The 14,750-nt window shown below is 37.9% G+C and overlaps 1 protein-coding gene across 1 annotated transcript in view; it reads left to right on the forward strand.

The window, feature by feature from the left end:
• LOC104538633 (arf-GAP with SH3 domain, ANK repeat and PH domain-containing protein 1-like) overlaps positions 1-14,750 on the forward strand; it is a gene marked incomplete at its 3' end in the record, with an annotated part of 70,786 nt that overhangs the window by 27,643 nt on the left and 28,393 nt on the right. The window lies entirely within an intron of this gene.

A 14,750-nucleotide genomic window follows, 5' to 3' on the forward strand; every position in this document is an offset into this window, starting at 1 on the left:
ATCTTTTACTATTTCTGTTTTCCCTACCTTCAATTTAATCTGAACCTATGATGATATAAACAGGAATTTTGTTGTATTTGCCCAGTAGATATTCACCAATAAATTCTACTATTTTTTTGGTCAAAATATTCTGTGTTAAGGTAGATACTTCACAAATCCAGCATACCTTGTCATCATCGGTGAGGAGATCAGTAAAGGGCTGAACTCAGCATGGTGGATTTCCTCAGTGTATGATGCATCAAGATTCTTTCCAAAACAATATATGTATAAAGAAAATCTGTATTTAAAATGTTACTCTTAAAAAACTAGGAGTGAGCTTAATAACAGTTCATTTTTCTGTGAAGGATTATGCGTATTATTTAAAAATGGCTTTCTGAAAAGGCTTTATACTTTTGGTGTTTCAATTAGATGCATTAGTTCAGTAAGTTTCTATTCACTGAGTAAAACTGGATGTTCTGTGATAATATAAAGAAGTTAATTGACTTTCACTCTTGGTGGGTTAAGGGCAAAAGATACAGTATCAAACAGCTGTCCTTGTTCAGACTAGCAATAAATCACAGCTTTTCTTTTTCTATGATTGTAAAAACAAACATTCCCCAGTCTGTATATGAAACAGTCTGCTTTTGTTCTTGTTTCAGTTTAGGACATACTCTAAAATATACAGTGGAAATTTGAACAAATTGGTTATTATAAGTTTAAAAATAATTTGATTTTGCTAGAGCACATCAATATAATTTGTGAAATGTGGACTAATGTCAAAGGGCTACGTACATTTAAAAACCAAAATTATGAAACATTTAATTTGTCTGATGAACATAATTGCTCTGTTAATACCTTAGTAAATTGTTACTAAACCTTTCAGAAAGTCCTCCCCCTTCTATATGTAAATAGCTTTTTGGGATTTATGCAGTGATAGCTGATATATAGATCTGAAGAAAACAAAAGCAATATGGATGAGGAGGAAAAATTGTCCTAGTTTGCTACAGTGGTTTTTGGGGTTTTTTTTCCAGTCTTTTGCCGAGGTTTGTCTGTTCCTTGGTATTGTGCATATATGGTTATCTACTGTGAATTCCTTCTTGTTGCTGCTTACATAACAGAAATACCATTAGTGAGTGGAAGAACAGCTGTACTGGGGTAGTCCAGAAGTTGATAAAAGCCTGGGGTCTTTTCTGATGTAGCCGATAGCAGATGACAAGGGAAGAGTGCAGGAAAAGGACAGGGATGCAGGGATACCTTCCCCAGTACCATCTCCCAGTCTCCAATAACTTGCAGCTCAGACTATGGCAGAATAAAGGTGTTAACTTGATCTTTAATAGCCGTGCTGAATTTCTCTTCCATGACTTTATACTTTTTTCGTTCTTTCTTTTAAGTATATAAAATTTTAGGATCCAGAAGGAGTTCCACAGCTTACTACATGTGATACAAAGCACTATGCTGTTCCATTTTTTTATTGTGAATCTGCTACCTGCAAATTTGTTTAAAGTCCTCTGGACCTTGTGTCAGAATGGACTGTGTTCAGCCATTGGATATGTACCCCTCTGTGCCACTTGGGATTTTTATAGGTTTGTGGGGTCAGGCAGGACCATGCCTGGCCTCTGTCTTGCCACAGACTGTTCCCTAAAGATGCAGCTTGTGCCTGTGTAGCTGCTCTGCAGTGCTCTGAAGGGTTGCACCCACTGTCTCAGGTAATAAGGAAAAGCAGGTGGTACTTCTGAAGGAGCTGCTCTGTGAAATGAAATTCAAGGTAAAGTATTTCTGGAAAAGCTGCTGCTGATTTTGTACACTTTTTGTTGCACTGCGTAGTGTTTTCTTTCTGTTCTCCATCAAGGGCAGCTTCTGGCCTTTAGAACTAAATACACCTTTACTAAATGATGCTTCCTCTTAGCAGGGAATGTGCTGAGGGGAAATGTTGCTTGCTTGGAGTGATGTGTGGTATAGAGGATAAATGGTGCTATGAAAGTAGCAGGAAGTATTTAAACTAGGTTACTAGAGAGTTAATAACGCAGCACACTACAAATTGCATAAAATACTTTTCAGATTTTGCTCGATTGGTGTCAAGTGCAGTAACTCTCCGTAGCTGCAAATGTAAAACTTCAGTCTGTGCTTCAGCAATGGTTTATGCACTTGTGAAAATCATGAGAAAAAGCATGAGGAACTCCAGTTAGTTACTGTACTTTAGATAGTTGGCTGAGTTTCTGAAGGCTTTATCTATTTTAAAATTAAGAGAAGGAATGTGAGATTTAAAAAGGAAATCTGTAGCCTGAGTCACCTCTGCTGGCAGAAGAGAAAATGGAATTTAACTCCTATGTGGGTGAATATTGCTGCTTTTCACAGTTTGTTTCTAAGGATTTGAGTCTTACAGTCTCGAAGTAGGATCAAAAGTAGGTGGAACGCAAGGGATGAAGCTGGGATGGAACAGATCTTAATGTAGTTGAAATGTTAAATATCATCTGTCTGCTCAGGTTGTGGTCACATGGGAATTTTAATCTGTTATAAATTTGTGCATCCGTTGAAAGGGGTAGAGCCACCCTTTGTGTAGTTGTCCTCCTTTGTGCTGGCCATAACATGCTGAAAAAAACAATTTTCATCTGATGTAATTTCTTGCCTTTGGTTTTCTGAGCGCTGGTGTGCTGGTACGAAGGAGGCAGTGGGAATGAGTGGATGGCAGAGGGAAATTGGAAAACCATCTTTTTCCAGTCCTGTGGAGCAACTGAGAACTGTGGCTTTCCACAAAAACCCCCAGAGATGCTTGTTGACCTGTTCCTTCTGGTCATAATGTACCAGCCATTGTTTTTAACCTTCACTTGCTTAACCATTTCATCTTTCCTGTCCAAATTTTCGTTATATTACTCACTATTTTTTTTCTAGACATTCATTCTGCATTCCAAAGAGAATCCTTTAACCATGCACATACATATTTAACCTCTAAGGCATCTGTTGTGTTTTGTAGACATCTGAAACAGTGAAACAGTTATTTCCTAAGGAAAAGGAGAAAAATCCATCTTCATTTGTATACCTCCACTGAATTAAATTGCATTTGGAGGTTTTAAATTTTTATTGAAAAGATACAACCAAGAAGCTGCAGAAACTTATTAAATAAAGAAAATATCTTTCTGGCTATGTTAAAGTATTAATGAAAAAGTATTGCATTTATTGGTAGTATTGTTGTGTCATGTCCCATATCGTCTAAGGGTGTTTCTAAAGAAGGTACGTTGTTGCATAAATGTAGAAGTTTATATTCTGTTCATAGCTACTGCTTTGCAACTTTGAGAGCTACTGTGCCATCATTTAATTTTAAAATACTACCCCCGATTTAATCTGCTGTTGTTCCAGTACCTCAGTCTGTGTAGGTTTTTATGTAAAACTATTAATCACTTGTGGGAGCTTCTTGAGTATCTTTAGGACTGATGTTGATATATTTTATTTAAGCACTAACTGCATCCATTAGGATTAGCGAATATATTTTTTGGAGTAAGCTCTAATGAATAAATTATTTTTAAGAACCAAGGTAACTTTAAGATAAATGCCAGAAATTAATGATTTTAATATTAGTCTTAGCTTTGTGCTTGGTGTGGGGGGGATTATTTAGTTAAAAGAAAAAAATCATTGGACTGAAATATAAATAATTTGGTTTCTGATTAAATATGCTTTATTATGTAACTACCACTCTTTTGGGTGGGTTATAAACTATGCCATTGCTTTGTCCTGTGTTTAAGTGTAACCTATATTTTCTAGTTACATATTATAGGAAAGTGAAAAGCTACAAGGTAATGATCAGTTTTGTCCATGCACTCTGTTACCCTGCGGTAGCAGTCTTGGTTTTCATTAGCTTTCCCAAATTCCTTTCTCGATCCTGAATCATAAATTATGTTCCTTATTTTAGAGAAGAGTATTGCCAACCTGTACTCTTTAGAAGTGATGTACGTTGTCTTCAGCTGTAAGACTGCTGTTTCAGAAAAACAAAGCACTATAAACAAACTCAAAACCCAACAATGTTTTCCATCTCACTGGTGTTTTCTGATTCTTCATGTATGCAAAAGTGTTATTTCCAAACTTTGTTTTGCCCCAAGTGCGTTAATTTATTTGCAGCTAATCCTGTGGGAAATGCCATTTGATGATTTACTGAAGCTGGTTCTGCTTTCACCTTCTGTGCTACTGCTTGCAGAAGACAAGGTCCAGGGATCCATGTGTTTTAAATCTCCTTAAATAAGTAGTAGCTATCTGAAGAATGGACACTGGAATGCCGCATCCAAAGAGAGAGATGAGTAAACAGGCTGAAAACCTACTTTCCATACAATATCTAATATCACAAGGAAATCATAAACTGTGAGCATTTAAAGGTTTGTTGGTTGGAGTTTTTTTGACTCCAAGCAAAATAAACTAAAAGTCTAGCTGCTGCTAGAATGTGGCTGTTATTGATTAAAATGCTATTGCCGTTAGCAGAGCAAAAATATTGATTTCCAAGAAGTTAATACTTACTGCTGTGTTTAAGGTCCTTTATGTCTGTGATTTACTGCATGTGAGTGTCATGGTTTAACCTGGTAAGCAGCTGAAACATCATGCAGTTTGTTCACTGGTGGGATCGTGGAGAGAATTGGAAGATTAAAAGTAAAGAACTCATCAGTTGAGGTAAAGATTATTTAATAGCTAAACCAAACTAAACTTCTTCATAATAATGCCAGTTAATTGTAACATGAATAGGAACAACGATAATAAAGCAACCAAAGTTAAACTCAACTCACAGCAGCTGCTGGCTATACACCAGTGAAAATGTGATAAGGTGAGCCTCAGGAACTGAGATGGGCTGCCATCATGGAGAAGAAAGGAAGGATCAAAGGGGCTGAAGGAGCAGGAGGAAGGGGTCATCACCTGCAAACTCCCCAATTTATAATGAGTGTGACGTTTATGGGATAGAATACATCTTTTGGTCAGCTTGGATCAGACCAGGGTCATCTGTCGTGGGTCACCTGTCCCAGAGTCCTGGGCTTTTGCTTCCTGCTCCCCCCCTTTCTCTTGCACTGAGATAAGAAAAATAAATAAATAAATAAAAAGAAACTGTAACCTTAGGTGCAGGCAAAACCTTGCAAAACGTAGATATCTGTCAGCAAGAATAAAATAAAAAAGACATACCAGCTTCTGTAAAGAATGTGACTCTTCCCAGCCAAAGCTACAATATCAACTTGTGTTCGTTAAAGGGAACATTGCTGAAACATTAAAAGGGAATTCTACAGTGCAGTCCCAACAAAACCAGGACAGTGAGTTATGTACAAAGCCTATGGTTTATCTGACAAAAATGCACTGAAATAATATTTTATGGAGCAGAGTTTGCTGCACTGTTATTTGCTATTCATTGTGGGTGTATGGTTGGGAGTTTAGCACAAGTATTAGCAAAAGTGTTTTAAGCCCTAGGTTGAGGAAGAGAAGGGTGACTGTGTGGTCTTCCCCATCTCCACTGAACTTGAACCTTCTACTGAGGTGCTGCGTATACAGAATCACAGAATGGTTGGGGTTGGAAGGGACCTTAAAGCTCGTCCGGTCCAAGCCCTGCCATGGACAAGGACACCTCCCACCACACCAGGTTGCCCAAAGCCCCATCCAACCTGACCTTGAACACTTCCAGGGAGGGGGAAGCTGTTATCTTTACCTAATTTTTGCTTTCGAATCTGTGGAATTGGAATGCTTTAGAAGGCCCAGGTCCTTGCTTATCTCTCTCCCAGCTTATTCCTAAGACTTCTCCCTTCCTGAAATCTCCTCTGTTTTTTTGCTAATTTGCACGAGCTGCTTCACAGCACCTCTCAAAATGATTAAGACAATGTGATTGAAAAGGGTCGTAAAATTGAGTGGTTGGGTTTTTTGGCAGTTAGGTACTCTCTAACAAAGCAGTTTGTTCAGCTAGCAGCACAGCTGTATGCTTATGCTATAAATACAGCATTATTTATATTAACTATGTTCAGTTAAATTTGTGATCAGACAAACCAGTTGGATTTTCTAAATGGAATACAGTGCAGTTACTTTAATATCTGACAGTGTCTGTAAGAAAGTTGTTGCTAGGGTAATTTAATTGTGTTTAAGAACTTAGCTGTAAATTATGTCTGAAGCTTAATATTGTTAAGAAAATGTATTGAATATTCTCCAAGGGCATCTATTTTCTAGTACAGTCTTAGAAGAGAAATAGCAGAGGACTCTTTTTAACCAAACAAAATACTATATTGAAAAGTGCTGAGAAGTAAGTAGCAGTCTGCTTGCAAAGCGCTCATACTGTTTCCTAACATACTGCACATTCAACTTTCATTGTGATTTTAAAACAATATCTTTAAAATCAGCACTGTATTTCAAGTGTCCTTCGCGTGAAAGGGAAAGGGGTAGCGTCTGTGTTGTCCCAATGACTTTGTCAGGTCATATACACAGTTTGGGCAAATCTAGGTTACCTTTGCGCTGCAGGATTTCAGTGTTGTTCATACCCCCTTTTCTGTTATCCTTGATTGATTGCTGTAGCTTATGCATTTGTACATAAATAAGAAATTCCTTTCTAGACTTAACCAGTTTGCCAATGGCCATAATGTGCACCAGTGTCTTCAAAAGAAACCCTAGGGAATATGATTAGACTTGTATATTGAGAGAGCAAATCTCACTTTGGTCTAGAGTTGTATATGGAATATTCTGTTAATTAAAGTGTATATATATACCATTACATAATATGTATTGCACACATGTTTCTGGGTTGGGTTTTTTCGGCCTATATTTCTTTTAGAGGTCTGTTGGTTTTCTCTACCACAGTGAAGATGAGATGCACATCTCAGTTTTCTAATGTACGTTTATGCTATTTTTGCATGATGATCAAAAAAATGAAAATGTAGAAGAAAATAGAGGCTTTCAGTTAAGGCTTTTATTAAAATACAGATTCGACTATTCAGATGATTGTATTTCCTTTTCCGTCATTTCCTCCACTAATTTAAATATGTTCAGAGAATATCTTTGTATTAAAGAACATGACATTGAAACTCAAAAATAACTCTAATGCTTCACATTTAAATCATGCTCTTGTGGTTTATTTTTTTCTTCCTTTTGTAAGGGGCTACTCAAAACTCCCCTTGTGCATTTTGTAAATCATCTCTAGCCAAGGTCTAATCATAACGATTAGAAACACAGCTCATCTTGTATATGAATTTCTCAGTAAGTGTTGGTGGTTACAGCTTTAACATGATGTAAGTTAAAGTCTCACTGAGTCTGTCATTGCAGCGCTTTCTAGTACTGAGATGTAACTGAGCTGTAAGCAGTGTCCCAGAGTGCTGGAGTTGTCTTCAAGGCCTATGTTGTAATGGAAATTCCATTTAATTTATTTTTTAACATAATGGAACTCTTGAAATCTGCAACTTAAAACAAATAAACACAATTCAGTTGGTTTTTTTAATGTTTTGGGTTTTTTAACATAAAACAATTTTAATGCATTAATATACCTGCTTTTTCTCTCTGAACTGAATCATTCTGAAATGGAATATTGCAGTCATACATCAATATATGTATTTCTTCAGGGGTTAGGAGGAAGAGCATGGGATGTTTCTGTTCTCAAGTAAGGGATCACGTCCCTCACCCGTCCCTACCTATGATGCAATTTTTTAAAGAAAAAAGGAGTTGTAATAGTAGTAGAAACTTTCTGAAGTGGCTTGGTCTGCCATGAGTATGTTTTTGATGTCCTCTATCTCTGCTGCTGCTGATACCAGATACAAATAATAATACCGAGGCCCCACCTGGAGTACTGCGTCCAGTTCTGGCACCCTCGACAAAAGGACGTTGAGCTGTTGGAGCAGGTCCAGAGATGATCAGGGGCTGGAGCATCTCACCTACAAGGACTGACTGAGAGAGTTGGGGCTGTTCAGCCTGGAGAAGAGAAGGCTCCAGGGAAGACCTCATTGTGGTCTTCCGGTTTCCGAAGGAGTCCTACAGGAAAGCTGGGGAGGGACTTTTTATAAGGGCAAATAGTAATACTGTAATGGTTTTAAACTGGAAGAGGGTAGATTTAGACTAGATAATAGGAGGAAACTCTTTACTGTGAGGGTGGTGAAACACTGGCACACGTTGCCCAGGGAAGCTCTGGATGCTCCCTCCCTGGAAGTGTTCAAGGTCAACTTGAACAGAGCTTTGAGCAACCTGGTCTGGTGGGAGGTGTCCCTGCCCATGGCAGGGGTTGGACTGGATGATCTACAAGGTCCCTTTCAACCCAAACCATTCTGTGATTCTGTAAATGTACAGAGCTAGGGGTGTAAGTGCATGGTGCCCCTGTGATGCTGGCAAGGGCTGAGTGAGTGAGAACTTCATCCCCAAGTGTCACTTTAGAGCTTCTGTAACATTCAGGAAATCTGTGTACAATATTTGAAGAATTTGGCTGGCAGAGAAGATGGTAATAATCCTAACTCGCAAGTCCTGAGTTAGTGCTTCTTCCTTCCCTGACTATATAATAGCTGTGAGTTACTGGGATAACAGCTGAAATACAGAGCATGCTGCAAAATCTTTTGTGGCTTCAGAAGAAGAAAGAAGAGTTAACACAGGAGGAAAATATTTTGTGGTGTTTAACTCTGGAGCGGCAATTGAAGAGCTCTCTTGTTACTGAATTTTACAGTCGGATACAGTGGGAGGGAGCAATTCTCCAGAGACTTTTGTGCCTTTTTTCTAATTCAGATTGCTGAGAATCACACTTCTGTCTCATAAATTTGTCTGTTAGCACATCTATTTGGTGTGTTTGTGTTTATGCTGTTTGCATGCTATCTTCTCTTCACTTTGCTTCCTTTTGAAAGACCTTACCTCAACTAGTCACTATCTTCTGATGTATTCATTTTTTTTATTGTTCTAGAAAAGCATCTTTTTCTATTTGGGGCTGTTTTGAATTGCATTTAGTTATGTCTTTTGCATATAAGCTTATTAGGTTAGATTTTGTTAAATGAAAACTGCTATTGTGTTTTGGGTTTTTCAAATGACAAGTATTTTTACTTAATTTATTGCAGGTTTCATTTCTATACTATTTATATGTAATTGGAAAAAAAGAGGTTTTGTAGGGTAGTGTTTGATAGCCAGTACTCAGAGTAATGGATTTCCACTGGATTTTGAAAAAAGTGTAAGGAAGGGTTTATGAGAGCACAGTCACAGAATAAGCTTCTGGTGCTTAGATTAAGATCATTCCCTTTGTGCTTTTGAAGCAGTACTTAGTAGTTTGCTAATGTGGACAAGAAGGATCAACTCCAGAGAAAAAAAGATTGACAATATGCCATGACTTGCTAATAAGTAGGGAGCAACAGCACTTCATATTTTTAAACACTGAAACATTTTATACTGTAGAAAAACTCTTGTATTTGTATTCCGTGCAACACTTGCTCTCGCTGTGCAGCTTTAATGCTAGCAAAAGGTTTGTGTGAAACTCAGGCAGCTTGTGGTGTCTTCATGAGCTGTGGGGCTGGCTATGGGTTTACTTGTTTCTGAGCTTCAACCATATTTTACTCAATTAATCACGGTAGTGTGTTTATCTGCTGCAAGAGTAAGAAATATTGTAAGTAAACTGATGCTACAGTGACATGAAAACTGCTAAGTTTTCTTCACTGGTTTTGCTGGTTTAGGTTTCTAATTAGCAGCAGTAGTGCTGACTGGTATAATGAAGTGAGTGTGGATATAGTGCATGATGGCTGTTCAACGAGTCATCAGCAGTTCAAGGTATGTTGTGGCCAGTGTGAAGGTAAGAATATTGGCCCCAAGTAGCTCTGGATTCCCCCTTTCTGGAAGTGTTCAAGGCCGGGTTGGATGGAGCTTTGGGCAACCTGGTGTGGTGGGAGGTGTCCCTGCCCATGGCAGGGGTTGGACTGGATGAGCTTTAAGGTCCCTTTCAACCCAAACCATTCTGTGATTTTATTATATTTATCATGAAGATACCCAGTGGAAGCTGGTTTAGAGGCTGTGCCTGTGGGGAAAGCTTTGTATCTGTCACTGGGTGTTTTCAAGTGTTGTCAGTACCTGTGGGCTTTTCAGCATCTCCTACACAACAGAAGTTAGAAAATGAATCTGATCTGTGTCATCATTATATCTGGAAACGAATCTCATGCTTTTATTTTTCAGTTATCTCTAAATGTACCTTGTGCACAAAATGAGCTAAACTCAGAAATATTACTGTAAGTCAATTCAGAACTTGAAGGAACTGCCCAAAATATTGTTAAATATTCCCAAATGTGTCAGAGCACGTACAAGATCAAATATCTTCTCTGTGCTTGTTAGGAAAAAGCATGATGCTAATTTCGTTCTATCTAAAAGTAATCACACCTAGAGAGCAATTAGTATCTGCATTCGTGCTCTTGCAGAAAAGGTTTCTGGGTAGGAGTGCAAAGAGGGATCCAAAGATTAGTTGTCAAAACAAATTACAATTTAGCAATACTGCAGTTGTTAGAGATTTTTTCAAGCAAGATCTACTGTGCTGCCATTTGAGTAATACTTGAAGAGCAATTTAGTGACTCTTACTTTTGCAAATCTTCTTGGAGACTGTGCAAATAAGTTTGCTCATCTAATGTGACCTTTAGAGCACTGAATAGCTGATGATTTTTCTCACATACACCCGTGTGGAGAGAGGCTTTTGAGTTGCACCAGGCCAGGTAACAAACAGCAGGAGATGGGAGGGAAGTTCAGCTGATGGGATCTCTGTTAAGATTTGGGATTACCTGAAAAAAAGGTTTCCTGGAAAAACGCATTTCCTGAATTTGATTACTGATGCTCTTTTCATTAATTTATGGCTAAACACTTGAAGCCTCCAATTTTCAGGGAAATCATAATCAAGTGCCCTAATCTCTTGGTTATGTTTCACTGCAATAATTATGGGGTTTTATCTTGTTGTAATTTCAGTGGCATGTAATAACTTATTAACTTGTCTAGTCTGTGTTTATTACCCATCCACTAAAGTTTGGATTTTATTGTGAAGAAAAGTGATACTGGTGGCGAACAACCGTAATTTTGTAAGGTGCCATTGCTCTACTTTGTTACAGGGTTATTGTAACTGGGACTTGAGCAGTTGTCTCTACAGAAAAACATTGAGCAGAAAACAGGAAATGTCAGTCACTTCTGTGCCAGGGTTGGATTAGTGTGTTAAAAGACTTACTTCTTCTAGTCCCTTAAAGCCAATAGATCATCTGTGTATTTTCTGTGAAATAATTAATCTTGTGTTTGACAATAGATGCATGTGGCTACCAAGCATTTATTGTACTCAGTTGTGTGCATAACCTCAAATATTTTATACTTCACATAGGTTATTTCTTTCAAGATATGAAAAGAATTGCTTAAAATGCATGGAGGTGTTTTTGTCAGGAATACATAGATTGCGCATGGTCTAATAGCCTTCAAGCTTCTGTCGTGGGTTTGTCTTGTGTAAACTACTGTAATTCACAGAATATCACAGAATATTAGGAGTTGGAAGGGACCTCGAAAGATCATCCAGTCCAACCTCCCTGCCAGAATGGGATTAAAACACTTCTGTTTTGGTATATTATATTTGTGGATGGGTTTTGGTAGTCGTAGGATAAGGGAATATTTTAGGGCAAACCTCCAAAAAAGTGGAGTGAAATTCTAAACCTCCTCTGATATGAGGACAAAGAGTTTGTTCCAGTTGGAAAATCCATCCCCTCTGGATAATGATGTACTTGAAGGGATTAATAATGTCTGCTGACATATTAAACTGATTGTCAGTGTCTCGAGCTGCTCCCGTCTCTTTATTGTTGTAATGCTGAAACAAAAATCAGTGGGGTTTTCCCCCTCTTCAAACAGTAAAGGTTTGCAAGGTGCACAAGACATGTTTGGTGTCATTGTAGATCTGATCTGTTGGGGTGGAGGAGCTGTAGCATCCTCTGTGCAAATGTGTGCTTCTAGGATGGTGCTGGTTTCTAGAAGAACTAAATTGAATATCCATGTGAAACACTTTTGTGATCAGTCTGTAACAGTAGTTTTATGTCAATCAATGTTTTTCATGTTTATTAGGAATAAGTACATCTAATAATCTTGGGTATGATGTCCAGAATATAGACTTCTTCTCTAGGATAAGCTTCAATAGAAGGGAATGGAGGAAGATGAAACCTTGACAGGGCATATGCCAGAGATCATGTATAGTGAATCTGCTGAGTGTAAGGAGCAAGGAGCTTTCCTTGTTTAATTTTATATGAGCAGATGAAGTACAGATTTTATTTTTCATCTTTTCTTCACTAATATGTCTCAGGGGCTTTTGTGAACACTATATTTCCATTATTTTGTGTGAAAATGGAGTTTGTCTCCAAGATGACCATTTTAAAGACTAAAACTTTGTTCAGCCAAGGTAGTAAATCTGTGTTGCAGGCACCTTTAGTAAATCTTTATCTCTTCAGAATATGTAAGATTGTAGGAATTTCTCCCAGGGAAGTTTTAATAAGGCCTCCTGGGAAATGATATCACAGAAATGAAGAAGCAGCATTTTCCAGGAGTGGGTGGTGATGAGGAAGATTTCAGTATGTGGGAAGGAGCACATCTGCATACTTGTCACAGAGACTCCTTGGGTCTTGAAGGCATTGTAATTTTCACTAATATGAATGTGTGTCACTTATGCTGGAAGATTAGACTTGGGGTCTTCTCAGTTAGGGAGTGAAAGTGTTTGGTATTCGAAATGCTGGAAAATAAAATTCAGAGGTACTGCAAAAGCATGCTTTCACCTGACTGGGGAAAGCAAGGCTGTTCCTTTCTAGTTTAACATAATTTAAAGGTGCCATTACTCTGGAATAATAATTGAATTGAGCGTTGAGTGCAGCATATACTTTAACAGCGTGCAGCTAAAAGTTATTAGCAAAGGCATTGGAGAGGAATGTAATGTATTTAGAAACTAACTACAGTTACATCAAACAAGCAAACAAACCAAAACTAAACAACCAAAAAAAACCCCCAAACAACCAAAACCACGCAAACCGCCTATACACAGCTGGTTTTGTGTAACTAGAATCCTGCAGTAGACATTTTACATTCTGCCCTGGTATATGGTTATGAGTGTGCATGGATTTGTTTTATTTAAGAATTTTGGACTATGAAGAACTAGTTCATGTAAAGATTGTATTTGCAAATATAAAAATACAAAATTGACCTGTAATGTCATCCTAACTTAGATCACCGGCTCCTTCAGGCAGTGGATGTCATCTCTGTGTATAGCTTTGCTCAGTGATTGCTCTCTTAAAATACTGAATGTTCCCTTCCCTCCTGCTCCGATATTAGTGATTAATTCTATATCAAATCCAATTTGGAAGATTTTTCTAGTCTGTGTCCTAGTCTTCTAGATTGATATCTTCAGGAAGAGGTACCATATTTTAGGAGTTCTTGTATTTGTTTTCTCCTCCTGGGTGTCCAGTTAGCATCAGTATTAGAAGTTGCTGCAAAGGTTTGTCTCTGAATCTCATAAATATTAACTGTTGTCTTTTATCCTGTGTTCAAACTCTCAACAGACAAGTGAATCATTATTTTTATTCTGGTCATTGAAGACAGAGAACTTCAGCAGAAATTTGTTATAACAACTGCCTGGCATAGCATGCAGGCAGAAGCAAAAGCTTTTGACAGCGTTTGCAAAGGAATCGAAGGAGAATCATGTGCTGTGCGCTGCCTTGAAAAGGAACATAGAGTTCTTAATGTTTTATTACGTTTTAAAATTTTAACTCTTTTTGTCAAGTAAAATCTGCTGTTTTACTGGAGAGCAAAGGAAACAGTGGTATTCAGGATCCATTTTTCTGCTGCAAATGAAAAACCAGAGATAAAATAGTACTAGAAAACAGTTACATAAATTCTGTGGTTCCAAACTTTCTAGCTTTAGCTACCACAGAAGAGGTTATGTGATTTGAGATTAGGATGATTTTCAATTAAAGGACAGAAACTGAGACCCAAAGGTCTCTGTAACATGGACTTCGTGGCCTACGACAGCTGATGGGCTGGGTTGGGCTGCTGTCCTGGCAGTGATTCTGAGTACAAGATCTCCAATCTTCAGTGATTTGAACGTGAATATAATATGGCAAACACTGCCAGCTTCATTAAAACTTGAGATTATTGAACTAACATTACTTATGTGATGGGAAATTGCCTATAACCTAAATTAGAGGAAAAATTAGAGGAAATAATGATGTTTACTTTGATTCTATTTTTTGCTGTGTCATAGCACTTCTTTCTCATGTTAATTTGATTTCTCGCATCAGTTTATGAGTGGGTAGGGAGAAGTTATATTGCTTAAAAGAGAAAGTACCTAAATATTTAACCCTAAATTAATCATTACTTAGTAAAGTTTTCTTCTGGATTTTGAAACTCCTGCAGCAAATTAGAAATTCGGAATGATGAAATCCTGAAAATGCATATTTGAGTATTATTCTTATTAATATTTCCTTTCAATCACATTTTGTTGTACAAAAATGCAAGCTAGAGCATAGGAGGCTCAATCTGAACATGAGGAAAAACTTTTTTACTGTGAGGGTGACAGAGCACTGGACCAGGCTGCCCAGAGAGGTTGTGGAGTCTCCTTCGCTGGAGACATTCAAAACCTGCCTGGATGCGTTCCTGTGTGACCTGGTCTAGGTGATCCTGCTCTGGCAGGGGGGTTGGACTGGATGATCTTTCGAGGTCCCTTCCAAATCCTAAGATTCCGTGATTCTGTGAGAATCAGATCTTAGTCCTTTTCTTTCAGTTTGCTACTTTTCATTTTCTGTATTTATCAAGCTCTGTTGTGGAGTGTGAGGAAA

Source organism: Mesitornis unicolor, unplaced genomic scaffold (genome assembly GCF_000695765.1).
Source record: "Mesitornis unicolor isolate BGI_N332 unplaced genomic scaffold, ASM69576v1 scaffold19373, whole genome shotgun sequence".
In the NCBI taxonomy this organism is placed as follows: Eukaryota; Metazoa; Chordata; class Aves; order Mesitornithiformes; family Mesitornithidae; genus Mesitornis; species Mesitornis unicolor.